Consider the following 20,637-nt stretch of genomic DNA (forward strand, 5'->3'; position numbering starts at 1 on the left):
CCATTGTTCATAACCTGCACTGGCATTGCCTCACACGGTGCATGGCATTGTGGCAGAAGTGGGAAACTTTAGATTTTAGGGCTCTCCATGCTAAATGCGCAATTTGATTCTCAGACACATGATGGGGCAACTCTGGAATAATTTTCACCACCTGGGACTATTGAACGTGCCCTTAAATCTGATGGCAAACGCGTTGTCGCATTTCGCCCAGGTTGAAATGCGGCTGCCGCTGTCGCTTTGCATGAACACGCGACCTCGAGCAACTTCATAGCCACAAATCTACCACGGCGGGTACAGAAGTGTCGATTTGATAGGTGACCGCTTCCGTAGTATGATATACAGGATGTTTCAGTTAACTTGGGCGAAATATTTAAAGTATGCAAATGCTACATAGCTGTGCAGAACCAAGGTAATGTTTCCCGTCGCTTGGAGTTAAACAGTGCAATTTTTTTGCTTTCCGCCTGATTAGATAATTAGTCCTAATTATTTATTCAACCTAATTATTATAATTAGATGAAAAGTGTCAATGAGAAAATCGTAGAACAACATGACAAACTCCCGACACAGCTTTCTGTTGCTCAATACGTGCTACCTAAAAGTGTTTTTCCGAGCGTGGAAGAAGCTCCTCACGCCTCCTCGATCATTCTATGTACACCTCCCCTCTAGCCTGTTGCGCGTTAGAACAAAGGTAAGCGCTGCAGCTTGTGCAATGCTTTTGCGGGGGGCTCACGGATAATTAGAGCAATCGAGAGGATATTGTGGCAACTCAATGGAAAGGTCCAAACGAGTTTCTCAAGCCTTCTGTTCCCTCTGCCGCGCTCCTGGTATGCATATACACGCTCTGAACCACCTCCCGACGTGGCGTGACAGACAGCAGTAGCAGCAGTAGCAAGCAGCAATCGCCGCAGCAAGCAGCAGCAGAAAGCAATCAAGAAGAAGAAGCAGCAGCAGTGGAAAAGTCAAATTTAGAGGCAAACAAATTAAGCTTTGCTTTGAAAGTAATGTGGGCATTCGGAGCCTGCACCATCAACAGCTGTTTGGCAGAACTCTTTTGTTGGGGACTCGGTGGCTTGGAATATCTAAAACTTGCCACACTGGGACAATGAAGGTTCAATGAATAGGTTCATTGGGATTCCTGCACCGTAATTTCAGTCAGTTACCGGATAACTTATGTTCCTACTTTACTTGATTACGATTGCATGTCTTAGGATCCGTACGTGGCGGATCTCACAAAACAAGTCAAAATAGTGCAGAATAGTGCAGCTAGGTTTGTTATTAATACTTATAGTAGAACGTTAAGTATGACAGAAAGTAAAATTAAATTATCGTGGCCAGCATTAAAAGACCGACGAAAAAATGTCAGGTTGAAATTTTCTCACGCTGTTTAATATTCTAAAACAGGGATTGAGAGAGAAAGATATATGAAGTCGTCTACTTATATGTCGATGAGACACGACCATGCTCTCAAAGTCCGCGAATTCCCTTTCAGGGGTGACATTTTTCGCTATTCTTTTTTTGTTCAATGTATAGGATAATGGAAAGCTCTTTCGATTGACAAGAGTAGTATTGAAAACAACAATGCTTTTTATCGCGCTTAAGGTATGTGATCACTTGTTTATTCCTTTACAATGTAACCACTACCCGCCGCGGTGGCTCAGTTAGCTAAGGCGTTGCGTTGCTGAGCATGAGGTCGTGGGTTCGAATCCCGGCCGCGGCGCACGCATTTCGATGGAGGCGAAATGCAAAAACGCCCGTTTGCTTGCATTGTAGTGCACGTTAAAGAACCCCACGTGGTCCAAATTAATCCGGAGCCCTCCACTACACCGTGCCGTATGTTTTACGTTGGCACGTAAAACCCAAGCAAAAATGAGTTACAATGTAACCCTCCTGCTGTAATGCCCGCATGGGCGAAGCAGGTATGCCATAAATGAAATGAATAAAGGGTCCATGCTGGTGTCGGCCAGTGCGAGAAAGTGTTCTACCCAAGGTGACTTGCAGATCATCTTATCAGCATCGCGTCAGCGACGGGGTAAACTGTACATAGCCTTAAAAGGAAGGTCTCGCAATGAGTTAGCTCCTATTTCCATATAGATATGCATGCGAAGCACGCGCTAATAAGACCAACCTATATTTAGTTTAGGAGAGAAAACTAAGTTGCACCAAATTTTGGAAGGAGACTTTAGATTGGAGCGTGATGTTTCACAAGAAATCACAACTGGTAAATTAAAAAAATATTGTTCACGAAGTTTGGCACTCCAAACTCCACGCAAAATATACAATTCTGCAAATTGCTTCCTTTAAACCGTCTCAAGCTAACCGAGCCTACGTAAAGTTGCTCACTTGTTTACAGGGGTTTTGCAAAAGCCCTACACACAAGTTAGTGTTATACTTCAAAGCGATATGTTATGTATCATTCACCTCTTTGACCCCCTTCTCTATATTCTTCTTTCTTTCTGGCGTTTTACGTGCCAAAACCATATCTGATTATGAGGCATGCCGTAGTGGGGGGCTCCGGATTGAGTTTTACCATCTGAAGTTCTTTAACGTGCACTACAACGCAAGCACGCGGGTGTTTTTGCATTTCGCCTCCATTGAGATGCGGTCGCTTCTTGGCCTTTTGGCTAAGATGAAAGTGTTTCACTGTCAAACACAAGATAGGCCAGTGGGCACGACTAACCTCCGTTCCGATCTTGTTCTTTGCAGGGGCGAGGAGGCGATCATCGTGGACATCATTTGCCCGTTTGACAACCGGCCCGCAGCCCTGAACGAGGCTGGCCAGAAGAAGGAGAAGTGCCATCCCGTCCAGGGGTACCTGCTGCGGAAGTTCCAGACGGTGTCCGTGGAGGCGATCGTCGTCGGTGCGCTCGGATCCAGGGACCCCAGGAACGACCGCAGCATCTGGAAACCTGTACGTCGAGCACATCACCGCCAAGTGAATAAAAACTTCACTAAACAGTCACACACTACACTAACATACACCTCCATGCGAGTTGAAAAACTTCCAACAAATATTTAAGACGGGCTAAACTAACACGCACCTTCATGCCTGCCCCAAAAAACAAACATCACATCTCAAGTGTCTTGGGTCATTCATTATCAGTTCTTTTTGGAAGAAAAATGTTGCAAACATTTTTCTAAAAATCTCTTCTCTATATTACACCTCTTACTATTTTTACTGTAGCGGCGGTGTAAATCGTGTCGCCAGTGAAAAGTAAGGCAGTTACGATGGATGTCGGCAGCCTTTCCCTGTTCACTTCCCTATTCGAAATAAATTATTACTGTTACTCTTAGCCTTAGTAGTCGGATGCATAAAATTGCGGCATATACAAACCTTAGATTACGTTGTGGTATTGAGTTACGAACCTGATGCATTTCTTTTTTTTTAATTTTCAATTACCTGCAACATAAAAAATTGAATGTTGATAGTGGAAATATTTTCTAACAATACACGTTTATTTATACTCTCTCTTTACGTTAACACCTTTCGCTGTGAAAGCTAAACGGCTCCAAATTAGGCGCTAAAAATGTAGCCTACGTGGCCATATCCATGTCCCAGCATCGATATGGTATTTACAACAGTCGCCATAGTCCCACCACTGAAGGAGTAGCACACCCGGCGTATGCGGCTCTTGATAAAACTTCCACAAATTGAATTGATATGAATGGAGTCTACTGCTGTCCTTCGGCATTCTTGTTGCATTGCAATCTGGCTCACCTCGTGTTTAGCCTCCAAAAGCAGCTGCATGGAGATGGCATGCCGTCCATGTGGCTGTTACACTCGGCCTTAATGCAATACATCGTTGTCAGCCGACAGGACAGCGTGTCGTGGGCATGGATTTGCGGCATGTTGCCCAAGGCGCCAAGTCGATACACCAGCGAAGCCACGCCGCCGCACTCCAGGGCCAAGCGAATTCGGCTCAGGCCAGTTCCCACTCCACGCGCAATCGACTCCGTCAAACTGCATGGACAACACACGACGAGAATGAACGAAATGTTATGCGCTTTTGTTGCGCGACAATTTCCAGAAGACTTCGCGTATTGAAATGAAGACTTCCCCGTTTCATTAAAAGCAAACGTCACCTTCTGAATCAAGACAATGATGGGACTTGTCATCCTTCATCCGGGAAAAACAAGAATAGTCAATGTCTCTCTGCCTAGTTGTGTTTCTTTTTTATCATGCATACCCAAAATGATTCGAAGGAGGTCTTTATAGGAATCTCGAGCTCTGAGCTTGGCTTCTATGGCAAACAGCTATTGCTCATTGCACTTTAACTATGTGGGCAGTGCTATTCAATGAAAAGCACTATAAGTTAAAGTAGTCCCTGCTGCTTTGAAACGTACCTTGCATTTCTGCAGCTCTACTTATTCATTGTCTGACTTAAATGCTGCATACATGAATTCTTGCATATAACATGAAATTATAATCACAAATTTCCCTATACGATAAGCATCGATCCGCTTGAATAATCATCAAAATCAATAGCTAAATAAAACATGAGTGCTTGGTCAGCTGAGATTTTATTACAATTATAGCAACGATTGCTGAATAGTGAAAAAAGAACTTTCTTTCTCTCTTTTTCTTCAATAATTCGCTGATTATGTTTATATAAAAGCAAGTAGTCTAGGGACCCCTTTTACAACTCCTGTGAGAGCATTCGGGTTCCATCTTTATACAATACCAATGTGAAATAATTCGTGTAATAAGAAACTAGTGAACTTGTTACACATACTTTGAACATCATCACGTCTTAATGTTTTAGATCCCGCATACCGCCACCATGCTGTGCGTACTTCTGTACACTAAAGGGTCCGCATGGATAGTATGTGAAGGTAAAGCTTGAAATGGAACAAGTGGCACGAACCGAAAGATAGAAGAAAGAAAAGAAGCAGATGGCGTTCTCCAGCACGGCTGAACAGTGTATCACAATATCACTTAGAGGAAAGTGGCGTTTAGCGCATAGCTGGAACTTCAGGTACCGCCGCGAAGTACAGGCTTTTGCCATCTACTCCGATTTCTTCGTTCAAATACCGTAGATGTGAAACGGAGAAGTGATGTTGCTAGACAACATCTAACTCGATCATTTTCGAAGGAAATAACTTCCTTTTAGGGGAAAAATATTAATTCCATCGAACTGTGGTAGCAGAATCTTGATTTCAGGTCTATTAGTTCCTACAAACAGTGCCACAAATCGCTGTATTTCAAAAAAATGAACCAAGAAGCTTGCAAAGTCATAATTCTACAGCAAAAACATCTCTGTTCAGTGAGCTACGTATTCTTGATCATCGTAAATAGGCAAATGTGTCATGCGAGCCGACAGCTCAGGAAAACGTTTTTTCAATATGGATGAGGGTGTTACAAAATGCCTATTCTGAAAATAGTAATACCTTTATGAGCACTGTGTATTACCTGATTTTTGTCCGAGTTCGATGACTGAATAGGAACAGGTTACAAAGCTTTTGTGATATCGCTTTTATTTCTCATTTATTACAGTTGTAAGGTCGATGCTTTTTTTTTGCGACATTAAACTTTCTTTTTGTCTCAAGAAAGAAGGATTGCAGCAATGTATACCACCGACACTGCGAAGCAAATAAAATGACTTATCGTGACGCAGCTGCTCATCATCCTCAATAAAGCCAGGCAGACTAGTCAACCATAGTCAAAGCGTCGGCAATATATGACGCTGAACAAGGTTGCAGAGCGGTAAACGTAGCGAAGTGGAAACGCGAGCGGAGACCGCGTAAACTCGCCCTAAACAATACTTATTGATGCGAAAGCATCAAATGGCCCAATGTGCGAGATAGCCGGCGGCGTCTGTAGCAGCGAAAGGGCACCTGAATTCCCATTGGCTGTGCCGCCACGTCACGTGCAACCGTCGAGGGAGCAGAGCGGGCGAAAGGGTTCACCTGCTGCCTCGCTAGCGCTCCAGCTGTTGCGTGAGGGAGAGGACACAGCCGCGACGCCACGTTACTCTCGCTCTCGGAAGCCGGCGCGCGTTCCGTACCTCTCTCTCTCACCCCCACTGGGCTTAGCTGCTGCGCGCGCCCGCCGGCTTTGGTGGCTGCTGCTGCTTGCTTGCTCGGGTAGCACGTACCGCTGTCGCACATTACTCCAGCGCAAAAGTCGAAGGACTGCTCAGCGGCGTTCTTGCACAGGTGAGTGACTGTGCTTGTGAAATGTAGCCTGTGAAGCTTCGTGAACTCCAGTGTACATACTTTGCGTACGTTGGCTGGTCCGCGTCGAACTTGCCTGCTGCGGCGCGGTGCACGCTTGCGCCCTGAAAGCTGGGATAGTAAAGATGTCTTCTGCCTTCCGCTGCGCAGCGTTTCGTACTGCACAGACATCGCTCGTGTTCGAGTACGTGTTCGAGCACCCGACGGACCCGCAACGCGTCGGCATTCTTGGAACAGCTCAAATCACGTGCACAACGATAAAGCACATCACGAGAGACTCCCTTCGAATTGAAAATGCTGAGGGAGCGATGCACCTGAGCGTCTATAGGCGAAACTGAGACATCAGCAGTCGTGTACGGTTCCGGTACTTTCGCCATTTCCGCATCACTACCGCGAGGCGCATGTGTCATCTGTTTAGTCGCTGTGTAAAGCCTGTTAATAAGAAAATGAGAAAATTACCACCCTGCGACTTCGCCAAGATTGCATTCATAGGATATGCTATGCATTTATAGCCCGTTTAGCCCAAGGGAAATTTCGTTACAGTTGGCCTCTTAGTGTCGTTCTGATTTTTTTTCTGCTTCTTTTTAAGCTTTGTGGAGTGACTGTCTCTCATGTCTACTCGAGTTTTAGATTAAAACACGATGAACCTAGCCACAAAGCTGGAGAGTAATACATGTCACAGAAATAGAAAGGGACCATAAATATATATTTAATTTTATGCGGTTTTCTACAGCTCCAGTTCCGGCCAGATGCGCGATACCATGGTTGCATGAAGAAATACATACAAGACTCGGCATTGTAGAGGGTCACAGAACAGCGTTGGCTGGGTGAAAGGGCTTACCTTGCTAAATTGGTCTTCCTTGTTTTTATATTATTTTGTTCTTTGTTATTGTTTTAAATACCGCTATTTTTTCCCACACGCTTAACGTGCTCTTTCCGCACACGAACTTGCTCGTTCGGGACACAAAGAAATTGCTGTTCTTCGTCTTTCTGGGGTTTTACGTGCCAAAACCAGTTCTGAATATGAGGCATGCCGTAGTGGAGGGCGCCGGATCAATTTTGACCACCTGGGGTTCTTTAACGTGAACTACCACGCAAGCACACGGGCGTTTTTCCATTTCGCCTCCATCGAAATGCGGCAGCCGCGGCCGGGATTCGATCCATCGATAAAGAAATAACTGGCCTCAGTATATAACGTCTCTTTCGAAAGATACCAGGCTAACAGACTTGTTATTGAAGCGGTCACTGCTGGCCTTCTGCGTTTCTGCTGAACTCGACGTTGGCTTACCTCGCATGCAGGAGGGTGTAGTGACCAGGTGGCACGTCATCTGTGTCACTGTTACTCTCGGCTTTCGTCAACCAGTACGTCAGCGTGTCGCACAGGTGGATGGGCGGCTTGCAGCCCAAGACACCGATGCGGCACTTGGGAGAGGCAAGTGCACAGCACTCCATGCCCTGGCGAATCCCTTTCACGCCAGCGTCGACTCCACGCGTAATCAACTCGTCCGAACTGCGTTGGCAATATACGACTTAAATGAACGATTTCTTTGAAACGCGCTTGAAACGACATGTTTTTAAATGCGCGACTGCGCTTCAATGCAGATTCACAGTGCACTGTCCTGTGCCACAGTTGGCAGCATCTTGATTACGTCTCCTATTATTTCAAATAAATTATGGAGTTTTACGTGACAAAACCGCGATCTACTATGAGACGCGCCGTAGTGGGCGACTCCGGAATAATTTGGACCACCTGGGGTTCTTTAACGCGCGCCTAAATCTAAGTACACGGGTGTTTTCGCATTTCGCTCCCATCGAAATGCGATACGCCTCCCATTTCGTTTTTATTTATTTTTTACAGGGGAACTTATATACAGCCTCTTATAATCGAATGTTGACCACGTGGAACAGTGAGGTCGCACAAAAGGCGCCTTCTTTAACAAGGAAAGTCTCAATATTCCCATGTTCTTTTTTTCTTTTTGTGCTTTTATTTCCCTCCTGCCGCTTGTGGGCAGCCATATTGTACACGGAATCGTAAATTGTGCATGTTCTAACAATATTTTGTTTTCTTTCCATACGGTGAAATAAACATCTCCAACCATGTATTTTGGTATAAATTGTGTCGCTAATAAAGGTGCATGAAGGCAATTGTATCGATTAATACACAAGAACTCATTTTCAAGCACTAAAATAAATTTAAAAGGAAACATTGGTATATCTTATTTGTCCTGAGACTGGCAATTAGATATGTATTGAATGCTTAACCAAAGCCACCAAAGCTCGAATACACGAATATACATAGTGGGTGCTATTCTTTAATTAGGTCTGGTAGACGTACAAGCACCTATTGATGGACAGGTTCTCCTTGGTACATGTATGCCCTCTTTTTCTCTGTTTCTTACGGCTTTCTTTTCCTTTGTGATACCATCAAAAAATAAATGCGTCTTCGGCGGGCTATGCCTTCTTTCCCACATTAAGTGAATATGAACTCATTTTTTTCGAGGGGCGTTTAGAATTAAAGGTGCCTTGTGCAGCAATGCTGTATGCAATGTACAAGCAGAGTTGTCAGGATTGCTTATCCTCTTTTACTCGTAACCTCGGTGTAAAAGTGTACTCTTTAGGCGGGGACACTTCTCGGCTTGATTGGTAGACGCGTCCTACGCAGTGCCTTAAGAAGTGCATATTACGGATACATGAATTGACAATGTCGCTGTCTGAACATTGTGGCTGTCTGGAACATGGCCGCAACTGTGAAATGCGTGCGATTACCCACTCATTAGTATTTTCTGACCAGACTTTATTATTGTACTGCGAGAACAGCTTATTTATTGCTTGCAAACAAAAAAAATGTGGTAGCTTAAAGCGTTGCGCCGTGCACTATAGCTTGACCATCAATCGCGCTGCTACGCAACAGCTATACAGCTATGTAGCTATGTAGCAACAGCTATACCTTCTTTGTAGGTCACTATAAAAAATAAAGTCTTTTCATTTCTCGCACAAGACAACCAAAGCCGTTAAATGACATCTCCCCCGCCGTATCGACATAAAGTTATTCCGGCCTTTTTACTGAGGCTGTTCGCAGTGGTCCTAGTACTTGGTTCATATAACAAGAATTTTTTTTTACCTGCATATCGGCAGGCCTCCTGTGTTGACCACCATCTGGTGCTGGGATTTTTGCACGGTGCCTAGTGCCTGCGTTGTACTGCGATGACGCAGGGCATCCTTGACGTCCATCTCAACGAGCAGGTCGCACTCGGGCCTTGGGAACAGTCTCCTCCGGCGTCCTGCGCCGCTGTCACAAGCCCGTTTGTCTACCTCGTTCCAAGGCTCGACCACGATATTCCGGTTCTTTGGGTGGATGTCGTTGATGGCCGCGCAGCTTGACATGTAGCACACGTTGTCTTCCGCCGCCTGCGGTCGCGGAACCAGTAGAGTCGACGAATGCGTCTTGCGGGATGGCGGCGGTTCTGGGAAGCTGGGTGCGCAGCCACGGAGTAAGTTAATTCTACTGCCACTGCCACTGGATACATCGACGCTCATAGCTGGAAGTCGGACGAATCCTTTTTTCTCCGGCATGCTGCAATATGTCACGAAGCGTTGCGCGTTCGAAAGCTCGAGCAATATTTTCCAATGCCAAATCGAGCTCTCGCGCCAGCGCACGAGCGCGTGGCCCAAGTGTCGTTCTTCTTTTTCCTTTACTCCATATCAAGACTTCTGCTACTACCCTCCACACACAAACACCACCCTTTCTCTGGTATCTCCTCGGGCCTTAGCCTAAGGCACGTTTAAGTTTGCATGCAAGTTATGGAATAAAACGTTGCAGTGAGAGAGAGAGTGGGACGGGGGGATAATAACCATTTTTTTATTCAACATTCTTGTCCACTGCCTTATGATTCCAATGCTGCACAGATGTGGGAAACCAGGGTTTCATAACAGAACCTAGAAGGCAAAGCATTGCAGAAAGTCACTACAAGAAACGCTTTGAGTAGCACCGTGACGGATGGTCTGTGAAATGGATTACCTTCCCGATTATTACTTATTTTATCCTGATGGCAACTATATGGGCGTTCCAAGCGCATTTCTGCCGTCTCCGTCGTCCTCGGCGTGATGTTCCGTATAAAGTCCAACGCTATAAAATTGTCGCCGCGCACCGTATGCTGCATGTGCAAGTGAAAGCGCGCGAGGGACGTGCGCTTTCACGGCGGAGATCAAACGCGGCGTCTTCAGTCGTGCGAAAAGCCGTGTGGCGATGTGAGGGAGGGAGGGGAGGCGATGTTTAGCTGCGGTAACAAATGCATATCTTGCGACCGGGCGCAAGGGGAACTGGCGGCTCAATCTCCCACGCGAAAGGTGGAAAGCGGGAAGGCAGCGCGGCTTCTACTCTGCCACCAACCGTGTACCTGTACACGGCTGCGGTCTGTCAGGCGCATCGTATCTTGAAAGCGATCACCACACCGCTCTTAACTTTGTATGCGCTGTACTATCGTGAGCAATATGAGCTCGAACACGGGAGCGCGTGGAAAATAGCCTCAAAACCTAGATAGCGTCATACGTGGGTGGCGCTGCCGAAACCGGAGGGGAAAGGAGGGCAGCCAACACCGTCTAGATTTAATACAAGTATGACCTGTTCATTATGGCAGTCTACGTCACAGCCGATATCTCAGCAGCTGCATAGCCTGATGGGTCATTTGATGTAGCTGTGCGCGTTGATGTGAATTGATATCACCGCTAGCGGCCAGTGACATGCTACAAGCTACCGTTTTGCAGCAATGATGTCGAGGCGGGAGTGTGAACAGCCAGCGGAAGCCCGGCGCCCTTTCCAATTTGTTTCCAAAAGCGGTCGCTGCAAATCGGCCGATGTAGGGTTCGAGGCTATTTTCCACGCGCTCGCGTGTTCGAGCTCATATTGCTCACGATAGTACTTTCGCCGCTCAGTTTCCGTTGAAGCGATAGACCGCACGAGCCTTCGGTCGCTGCAGCTGCGCGCTTACTCACGCCAGCGTTTTCACAGTGGTTTCTGCGGTCATTGAGGGCGATCTATTCATGTTTGCTTGTGCGCGCTGACACCACGCTTGTTAATTAAGCTAGTATGCGAACTTGTCCCAAGTTTATGCAGCCGATAAAACTACTATCCTTACTCCGTACAGCTCTTTACTAATTTACTATCGCAATTGATGCCTCGCCTTTCGGGCGAAATTGTGGCATTTTTTTTTCTTTTAGGCGCAGCTTTCTAGGCTCACCTGTGTCGGGGTCGGTGCACGCGTACGCGGTATCATCATCAGCATAGGCTCGAGCGTCCTCGTCTTCTTACGCTGCTGGCTCGTTGGCGCCCCTCGGGTTGTGCTCGTGCTCGTGCTCGGTAAGCGCTTGTGCCACTGGTCCCACGTTCGTCGACGTCGTCTTCTGCCACAACTGGCGCCGTTGCCGCTCATCATTACAGCGTTCACTTCTCTTGTGACGTCGTAATGGGGAGGCCACGCTTACGGGGGTATCAGCCATTGCATAAGGGGGTATGAGCCATTTATTGTCTTACGTGACGGACAGATTTACTTTTGAAGCAATTCAATTTCGAAGAATCGCAAGTGGCAATGGCGGGCGAATGCTTCTAACCACGCCGCCGAACAAACTCGAGACCTCGAGCGCAAGCGACATCAGCGACAAGCACATAATTGTAGAACACAACAGAAGGAAAAGTTGCTCGAAAGAGAAGGAAAAGTACAAGGAAAGGGAAGAACAAGTAGTACGAAAGGGAAAGAAAGGCAGTAGCAAAGGGAAGGAAAAGTAGTAGGTCAGGTACACACGACGAGCTTCGCTTACCCTCATTTTCTCGACAGGGGAAGGGCTAGTGATTTTTTTTATTTACCTCGGAGTTGTTTTCGGTATTTTTAATTTTCCAGCCGCTACCTTTCTTATCAGAATGTGATAACTATCAGATCTTCATTTCACCTAGTCTTTTCTGGTATTTGTCACCACCCATTATTGTGCAATCGCTTATCGTGGGTGCGTTCCAAGCGCATTCAGGTCAAAATAACAACAAATCAAATGGCGCGAAGAGACCAGCAGACTTCTCACATCAAGGTCGGCAAGTTGGGCGGGTTGGTGAAGTTGCAGAGTGAGTGTTGGTAAAGTTGCACAATTGCTCACATCAATGTCATCCAAGTAATTTCAACTTCTGAACTTTAAACTGGCAGTCAAAGAACATCCCGATCAACTCTCCGCAAAGCGCCTCCAGCGGCCAGTCGCGAGGCAATTTTGAGTGTATTCGCGTGCTTCTTTCATGCTCGGAAAAACACTTTTATGCACCACAGACAGAAAGCTGTTCCGGAGTTTATTCATGTCGCTCTACAATTTTGTCATTGACCCTTTTTATCTAACTATAATATTTGAGAAGTTGCCAAAATAATTAAGACTAATAATGTAATTAGGCGGGATGGAAAAAAATCTCGGTATCTCCAAGCGATGGTAAACAACATTACCTTGGTTCTGTCCAGCCACATTGCATTGCCATATTATTAAAGTTTGGCTGTAGTTACGTGGGACACCCTATAATGACAATGCGATGTTGATCTGATAGGCACTGATAATCTGTAGCAGGTAGCCTCAACCCAGTTCTTCGGCTCGGACATGCCCTTGATCTGCTTCGAATATTTCAGTAGTAGTAGCAGTAGTAGTATGTGATTATTGGGGGGAAAAGTGAAGAATTAAGTGCTCGGAATATTTCAAAAGCAGCTTCATTAGAGCTCGAAGTGTTCGCGTAGCGTTATTTACCATCGCAGCATTCAACGCGTTTTCAACAATCATAGCACGGAAAGTTCTAGATGAAATGTCACAACCGGCAGTATTTTGTGAAATCAACTTACAATGAATCCGCCTCTCTTGCATGTCATTTTCTGTCTGCAATTTGCTGTCCTTAACCGAAGTCTGCTTTAGACCGCTCTTAGATGGACTTCTACGTCAAGGGAGATTGCAGCTCTAGCAATAGACGATGTCAAACCACCCTGTGACTCAGGAGGTCGTAAATAATTCTGCATTTTGACGCAACGTAGAGAGGAAACTCAGTGCTGTTCCCTGCCTCCACCCGCGGAGGGTCAGCGGGCTACCCTGTCGGCCCAGTTTTGGCGGGACTGGGACTTTTGCACGCGCAGGGCCTGCGTGCGTGCGCTCGCGACGAGGGCGTTGGGAAACCACATCGGGAATTCGGAAGGAGCGCACGCGTTAGCCTCTTTGCGATCCCTTATTCGCGATGACCTCTGCTCGTTGGGGTTTCCTGGTCTCGATGGGAGCGCATGCCCTTTTGTGGTCTCGATGTCCCGAGGCAGCGCCTTGCGATCATGCCACCATTTTTGGGCTTTGCCTTCCTCCTGCTTTTCCATTTACACTCTAAACCCAATAACCTGTAATGTAATTTCTACGCGGCTATAACCTATAAAACAGATTACAGCGACAGTCGTTTTGATGTTCTGGTTATTTTCGCTTAGTTTAAGGGTGACGCGTTCTTCTTGAAAGCCGATTATAGGTTACGGAGCCCATTTAAGGGTGACATCAATACATCCGGTGTGTAACCTCTACATAGTAACCTATAAACTGCTGCGCAACGCATTTATTCAAATAGAGGTATGAGATATATACTGCATGTTCCCACCTGCTTCAACCAAGGGGCGCCATCTTGGCAACTTCATCTCTCCTTGTTGCCTCGCGTTTGTGCATGATGGAATATGTGCTAATATGGCAGTTTGACGTTTCGCGGCATTTTTTTGGGTAGTTTTGCTTGTTTTTCCTCTCGTATACGTATGTTTGGTACCGTCTCAATGGCCTTTACCAACAAAGACCTGTTCGGCGTGATGCGTGCACGATACAGCGAACCATTGTGCGACTGCAAGCAATACACGGTTAATGGTTCGTAAAATATAAAGTGTGAACATTGTGATGAATTCCCTGGCGTCCACGGGAGGAAACTTTACATTGGTAAGGGCTTTGTGCTCCAATTGCGTGCGCTTGCTGCGCTAGATATTCGAACGTATGCAGTGTTTGGCCGCAATACTGGGTTGCAGGTGACGTTTGGCGGCGCGACCAAAATATGGTACAAAAAGGCTACGAACCCTCGACCTTTGGTGCCAAAGCTACAACCCCCCCCCCCCCCCTTTAGGTGGGAGGCTAACCCACGACCTTGCATTGTGCGCACCTTGGGACGAACATCGTCTGCCACGTCGCCGCGCTTCTGCTGACATGGCCGGTCGAGTCACGTGACTCAACCAGTAGTGCCACAAGATGTCGCCGCGCTTCTGCTGACGTGGCCACAATGCTTTCGCATTCATCCACCTAGGGATAACTAAGTGCCCCTTGAATTTTTATTTGTGATATCGTTAGTTTAAATATCAACATGCAATTACTACTAGCCGCTATTTCACTTTGATTCGATTGTTTTTTCTTGTAGCTGTGCACTCAGCCGGAACTGAGGTCAGTTTAAACATCGTAAACCTGGAGAAAAAAAAGTGACCAGTGCTGTAAAGGTGTTCTCTGAAAACCAAGGGCCTGAATCACACTTTTGGGCATCATGAACCACTTACAATGCATGGCCGGGCACCCTCTGATAAACGAGGTATGTACATTAGCCAAGAAAGCGTCGTTCAGAGCGTTTGCAAATCGAGCTCCAAAAGGAGTGAAAGATGTTTAAAATTAACCTCACGTAAAGGAACAATAGCGAAATTAAAATGGTAAATGTAACAAAAGCGGTCACCGGTAAGCCATAAACAATGTACACGTGTCAGTACAGTTGCAATGTAATCTGTAAAATAAAGGAAGCATATACAGGGTGTCCCAGCTATCACGCAGCAGGATTTTAAAAAATAGGAACGCCGTTACGCGAAGCAAAGCTAGTGCGTATTCTTTCCAGTACAGTGGAGTCAAGAGTTCGACGGAATACCGTCTGGTCAGGTAACAGCATAGTTATTTGTGAAGCACGTCGCTGACCAAGGTCAAAATGAAAATAAAATGACGTTTCGGGATCCGTACGGGTCCCTTGTTCACAATGGCTAATGTGAACAATGGCCATTGTGAACAAGGGACCCGTACGGATCCCGAAACGTCATTTTTTTTTCATTTTGACCTTGGTCATTGACCTGCGTCACAAATAACCAGTACAGTGGAGTAGCCGCCAGTAATTTCTTCGTTACTGAGATTTATTTGTTAATTTTAATTATATCTAACTCGAAAAGTACTGTCCTTATTATCAAAGTGGAGAAAATTATAGAGCAACACACAAAACTCCCGATACAGCTTTCTGTTGCTAATAACTAATTAACTTATAAAATCTTACATTTTTACTCATATTTTAACGTGTTATACATAACACGTTAGCCGAAACAAGGGGAAAGCAAGAATGGTATTCCGGGCTTCTCGTGCCCCTGCACATGCAGCCTATAGCTTGGAGGCGGGATTTTCCCTTCTTCTTTCATCACAAGGCTCGGAGAGTGCTCGATCTCAACGATAACCGTGAGACAACGGCTTAAACGGGATGTGGGAGCCAATCACAAAAGGCCAAAATGATGGAAAATGAAGTAGAAGGTTAAAGAATATGGCATTGAAGCACCTTCAACAGAATGTTGTGTGTATATGTGTCTGTGTGTGTGTGTGTGTGCGCGCCCAACAGGCGCACGGACTCTGCACAACGCAGCTGTTAGGACCAATGTACACACTACGCTCGGTAACCTTGCACTACCCTGTGTACTCTTAAACTGCCGTTAGGAACGAATGAATGAATGGTGTTATTCAGAAAACGGTGGAACGAAGGTCGCTGGTGGGGGAGGAGGGTAATCACGAAGCGAGCCAGGCCGCTTGCAAAGCCGAAGTAGGCTAATCTGACTACGTGACCGGGGTTTTCGAGAATGTCGTTCTGTAAAGGTTTAATATGACGATGTAGGAAAATATTGTTCACGTGTCGATAAGGTTGAAAGTGAGACTGTGTAAAATGAAATGCTGCAAGTTGGCTTCGCCTCCACATTGTAGAAGGTACGTATTCGAGGGGCCGACGTCTCAATGCCCTTCTTTAAAAAATATATTAAATTATGGTCTTTTATGCGCCAAAGCCACTATATGATTATGAGGCACGTCGTCGTGGGGGCTCCGGATCATATTTGGACCACTAGGAGTATTTTAAGGTCCACCTCAATCAATGTAAACGGGTGTTTTCTGCCTTTCGCCCCCATCAAAATGCCGCCGCCGCTGTGGAATACCGTTCTTTCTGTCAGCGAACGTCTGCCATTTGTGAATTATGTCAGGGGTAGTTTTTGTGTTGGCACGTACAATGTTTATGAATATTTCCTGGGATCGGCTGAGGGTGAGACCCCTAAAGATTTGAGGAGCGACATGTTTGAGTCTCTCCACGTCAATGTACTTGAGGAAGCGGCGTACTTGTGCCATTTTAAAGTTCAAGTTCGGCGGTGGTAAATCTTCACAGGGGTGGTCACCGAGATCAAGATACAAACGCTGAAGAGCTTGGACATAATAAGGTAGAACTCCAGATTGTGAGATCCACCTAGATACAAAATGGCACTTTCCTTACCGCCATCCATATGCACCTGTTAACAGGGCTTTTCACTGCAAAACCATCACTGAGCCACCACACGGGCGACTCCCCTTTACTTTATGAAACAGCTTTTATTCCCTTTACCCTTTCCCCCAGTAGAGGGTAGCAAGCCGGTATTTACACTGGCTAACCTCCTGTTCTTTCCTTTTTCTTTCTTTCTCTCTCTCTTCCCCAGGCGTCAGCTGTGTCCAAATTCCGCCTGACTCCACCCATTCCCGGATGGATGCCGCAGTAACATAGCGTGAAGCGAAGCGGATATAACGTCACCTCGTGCCACGAAGAAAGGTATGTTTGGGCTATTTATAGCCGAACTGCTCAACAATGATGCAACTGAGGTCATGGACTGAGAGCGGGCACTCATAGCCACCGTCTGTCTAAAATGCGTTCAAGTGGAAACCTTCTAACGCCGTGGTAGCTCAGTGGCTATTATGTTGCTGAGCTCCAGGTAGCGGGTTCGATCCCGGCATTGACGGTAGTAGTATTTCTGAGGGGGCGAAATGCAAAAACATCGTCCACTTCTAAGTGGAAGTGCAGAAACACTATGGTGGGAAAAAATATCCTGTAGTTCATGTGTCGACACGGAAAACGTAACAATTTTTTTATTTAGCCTATAGCATAAAGAATCTTTCTCCTTCATTAAGGATACGTGGCACCGCAATCGCAAATGTTAAGCTTGCTTTGAAACCAAGCAACTAAAAAGCTCAGGAGGAGAAGTTGGCCAAAGAAAAAACTGTGAGGCTACCCTGAACATCACCATTTGATGCGCGCGTGCTATGGCCATTCTCCTCGGGCCGGAGATGTGTCTTCAATTATTTCTGCGTCCCAACATTCCACAAAGATGGCTTAACCACCTATATAAAAAAAGAACGATCAACATCAAAATCTGTATTTACAGCACATAGAAGTAATTTGAGTGAACATAAGTACGTTGAATTAACACCAAAAATCACGCTTGAAATTGGTTGCACTTGGCCACACGTAGTGACCTCGCTACGGTGCCTTGGAACGTCCTTCGTCAGCCTCAAGACTCCATGCTCGAACTACAACAAGCGACGAATGCGACCATGGTACCAGAGACGAAAGTTTGCGGATAGGCCGCTGGTCACCAAGGCAGCGACGACGCTGAGGTCAAGCTTCTCGGCATACAAACAACACCGAGGCCGTGGTGAAACAAGTCACTGGAGTGCGCCTGCTGCTGCTCTGGTGCGATGACCGGGACTTGGTGAAGCAGACAGAATGTTGGACAGAACTAAAATGGCACCAACTGACCGGCGCATCCTGCCAACGTTGGCTGGCCTGCGACGGCTACAACAGAGTACTCCTGGCGACTCTGGAAGGAGGCGACCTGCCAAGAGAGAAAAGATCATGTCTGACTGAAGTGCAAAGGAAATAGTTGTCGGCTTCTTCATATGCTCATTGTGACTCACACAGATGCAAAAAAGAGAACTGAAAAAACAAGCAAGAGAGGAAGCTACACTGATCATACCATAATTTCAGTGTGGTATGCAGAAATAACTCTTATAGAACACGTCTGCCTGCCGAGACTTACTGTTGCACCAAATGCATTTATTGACGGAAATCGTGAGTTTTAAAGGTATCAACACTCGTCACAAGCATCTAACATTATAATTCTACCATTAGGACCTTGAATATCTGGCTGCTTGTTTTCTTCTTCAGATGATTATCTTCTTCGTTAGCTTTTCAGACAAGATTTCTAGACTTCTTATTGCGGTAGGCAAAAAAAATGGCTTTCTCCCGCCAAGAAAACTCCTAATTTGCTTAATTTTTATATTGTTACAGAATGCGCGCTTCGAGCAAAGCCCATTCTTCCGGCATCACACGCCGTCATTGACGTGTGATCGAAATTCCCATTTACATTTGCTGTTTCCATCCTTCACATGCGCTTTAAGGGATTCAACTACTGTTGAGAGTCGGCGTAAGCCTGACATTGCTAAGGGCATGCGATTCATTGAATTAGTTTAAAAACGCACAATATTCTGTCAATGCCTTTCAGTGGGCTTAAGCGACGGTTTCTGTTGTTATCTTCTAGAGAAGACGGTTTACCACACTTTCGTGGTAATTATCGCATACAGTATTATCGCATTTGCGCCGTACAGTAAAGTATTGTAGAAGCAACAGCATGTAGCTGTACGACATAATGTGCTTGTCACGCGCACATCAGTGACTTTACTCCTCCCGTAAACCAAAACACTTCTTTAGTCTGCTGAAAGGAATATTATAACGTTATGTGTGCTACCAGAGTCCTTGAATACTTTTAAAAGCGAAGCTCTTCTTTGTGAACCTAGCCGGGTTTCCGTGACCGTGGGTCCTGCGTGGCTGTCCTCTTGCCAAATGGGCCAACAAATCACAGCGGAGAACGTGCGATGTCACAGTCCCCGCCACTGGATTTCTTGCACCACCCCCAGATAGCGCTCACTTCCGCGCATTCGCGGCGGTGGTGGCGGCGGGCGGGCGGGAAAAATATAACCATAAAAACGCCAGGACTCCCCGCGATCTTCATCTTCAACCACTGCACCACCACCGGACGGCGCTCGCCTTCGCGCATCTTCGCCATACTAAATCATAGAGCGTTATGGAGATACAATAGGTAGGGGGTGCTCCGGAGTATGTGGAAAGGTGTAATGGTTCCCAGGCTTACATTTGAAAATGCGGTTGTGTGCTTGAAGTCAGGGTGATGAAGTCAAGCTGTGCAGGGTGATATGGGCTGGCCAAATTTTGAAGTAAGGGAGGCTCAGAGTAAAATTGATCTTTGAGAACGACTGAGGAATATGGAAGAAAGTATATGGGGTGCATGAGGGTGTTCAGGTATTTGTACAGGCCAAACATTGACTCACAGTGGAGGAAAATAACTGGGAAGCTTCCGAGCAAGTATGAGACCGGTATGGTCGCAACACGGCAACGGAGAACGTCAAACGCAAAGTGAGAGAGGCTGAGACAATGTCATTGGTGGCGGCAATGGAAAAGAAACCTGACTAACTAACTCAAGAGAAAAAAATGAAATCAGGGCCGAAACAATTTATGATAACTTGAAGGGAATCTCCTTACTTTTCGAAGCGAGATCAGGATGCCTTAGAACGCGTAGTAATAAAGCGAGGTACACCAAGGATGAAGACGCATGTGCTTGCTGCGGTAAAGCTGGAGAAACGATCGAACATGTTTTATTGGGAATGTGAACGAATCTATCCAGCTACCTATCAAGGCTCCTCTGACCTGCTTGAAGCCCTTGGGTTCAGGGATAGCAGGCAGAAGTAAACATGTCCGCTATAGAGATTACTAAGAGCCGGTTGGAGGTTTAGTGGCAGAAAAGTAGTGAGACCACAAACAACGGAGGTGTACAGAAACGTAATATAGTTCCCAGTAACGGTTCAAAATGCTTGAGGTTTGTAATGCTTTTTATTTGTGTGTTTTCTTAAAAATTAAAGGTAGGACATTAGGCAAAAGACTAACAAGAGCTTGGTGTCGCAACACACCACCCCTTTTCAAAGGGGACGCTCAAAGCATCCATCCATCCATCCTATTGCGTCGGTGGCAGCGGCGGTGGAATTGCGTTAGACTGTCTACAATGCCTGAATAAAGCCTTCCGTGTGCTTCGTGTTCCGACTCTTTATGCACTCACACAAATCGTCGCTGTATGCAGATTCGAATCATAATTTTTTTATCCATATTGCCACGACGAGCCTCCTTCTGGCCACCTAGGCTACACAAGAACCCTTGCTAGAGGGTGAAAATCGTACTATTGGCCCAAGCTCGCCACTTCTGTTAAACGGTATGTCTAAGCTGGTCGTGAGTCCCAGCGCCGGAAGTCGCCGGCTGGGAAACCTGCAGGATAACTGAAACGCATTGACCCATCATCCACGAACATT

The sequence above is a fragment of the Dermacentor silvarum genome, chromosome 1 (genome assembly GCF_013339745.2).
Source record: "Dermacentor silvarum isolate Dsil-2018 chromosome 1, BIME_Dsil_1.4, whole genome shotgun sequence".
Taxonomy (NCBI): domain Eukaryota; kingdom Metazoa; phylum Arthropoda; class Arachnida; order Ixodida; family Ixodidae; genus Dermacentor; species Dermacentor silvarum.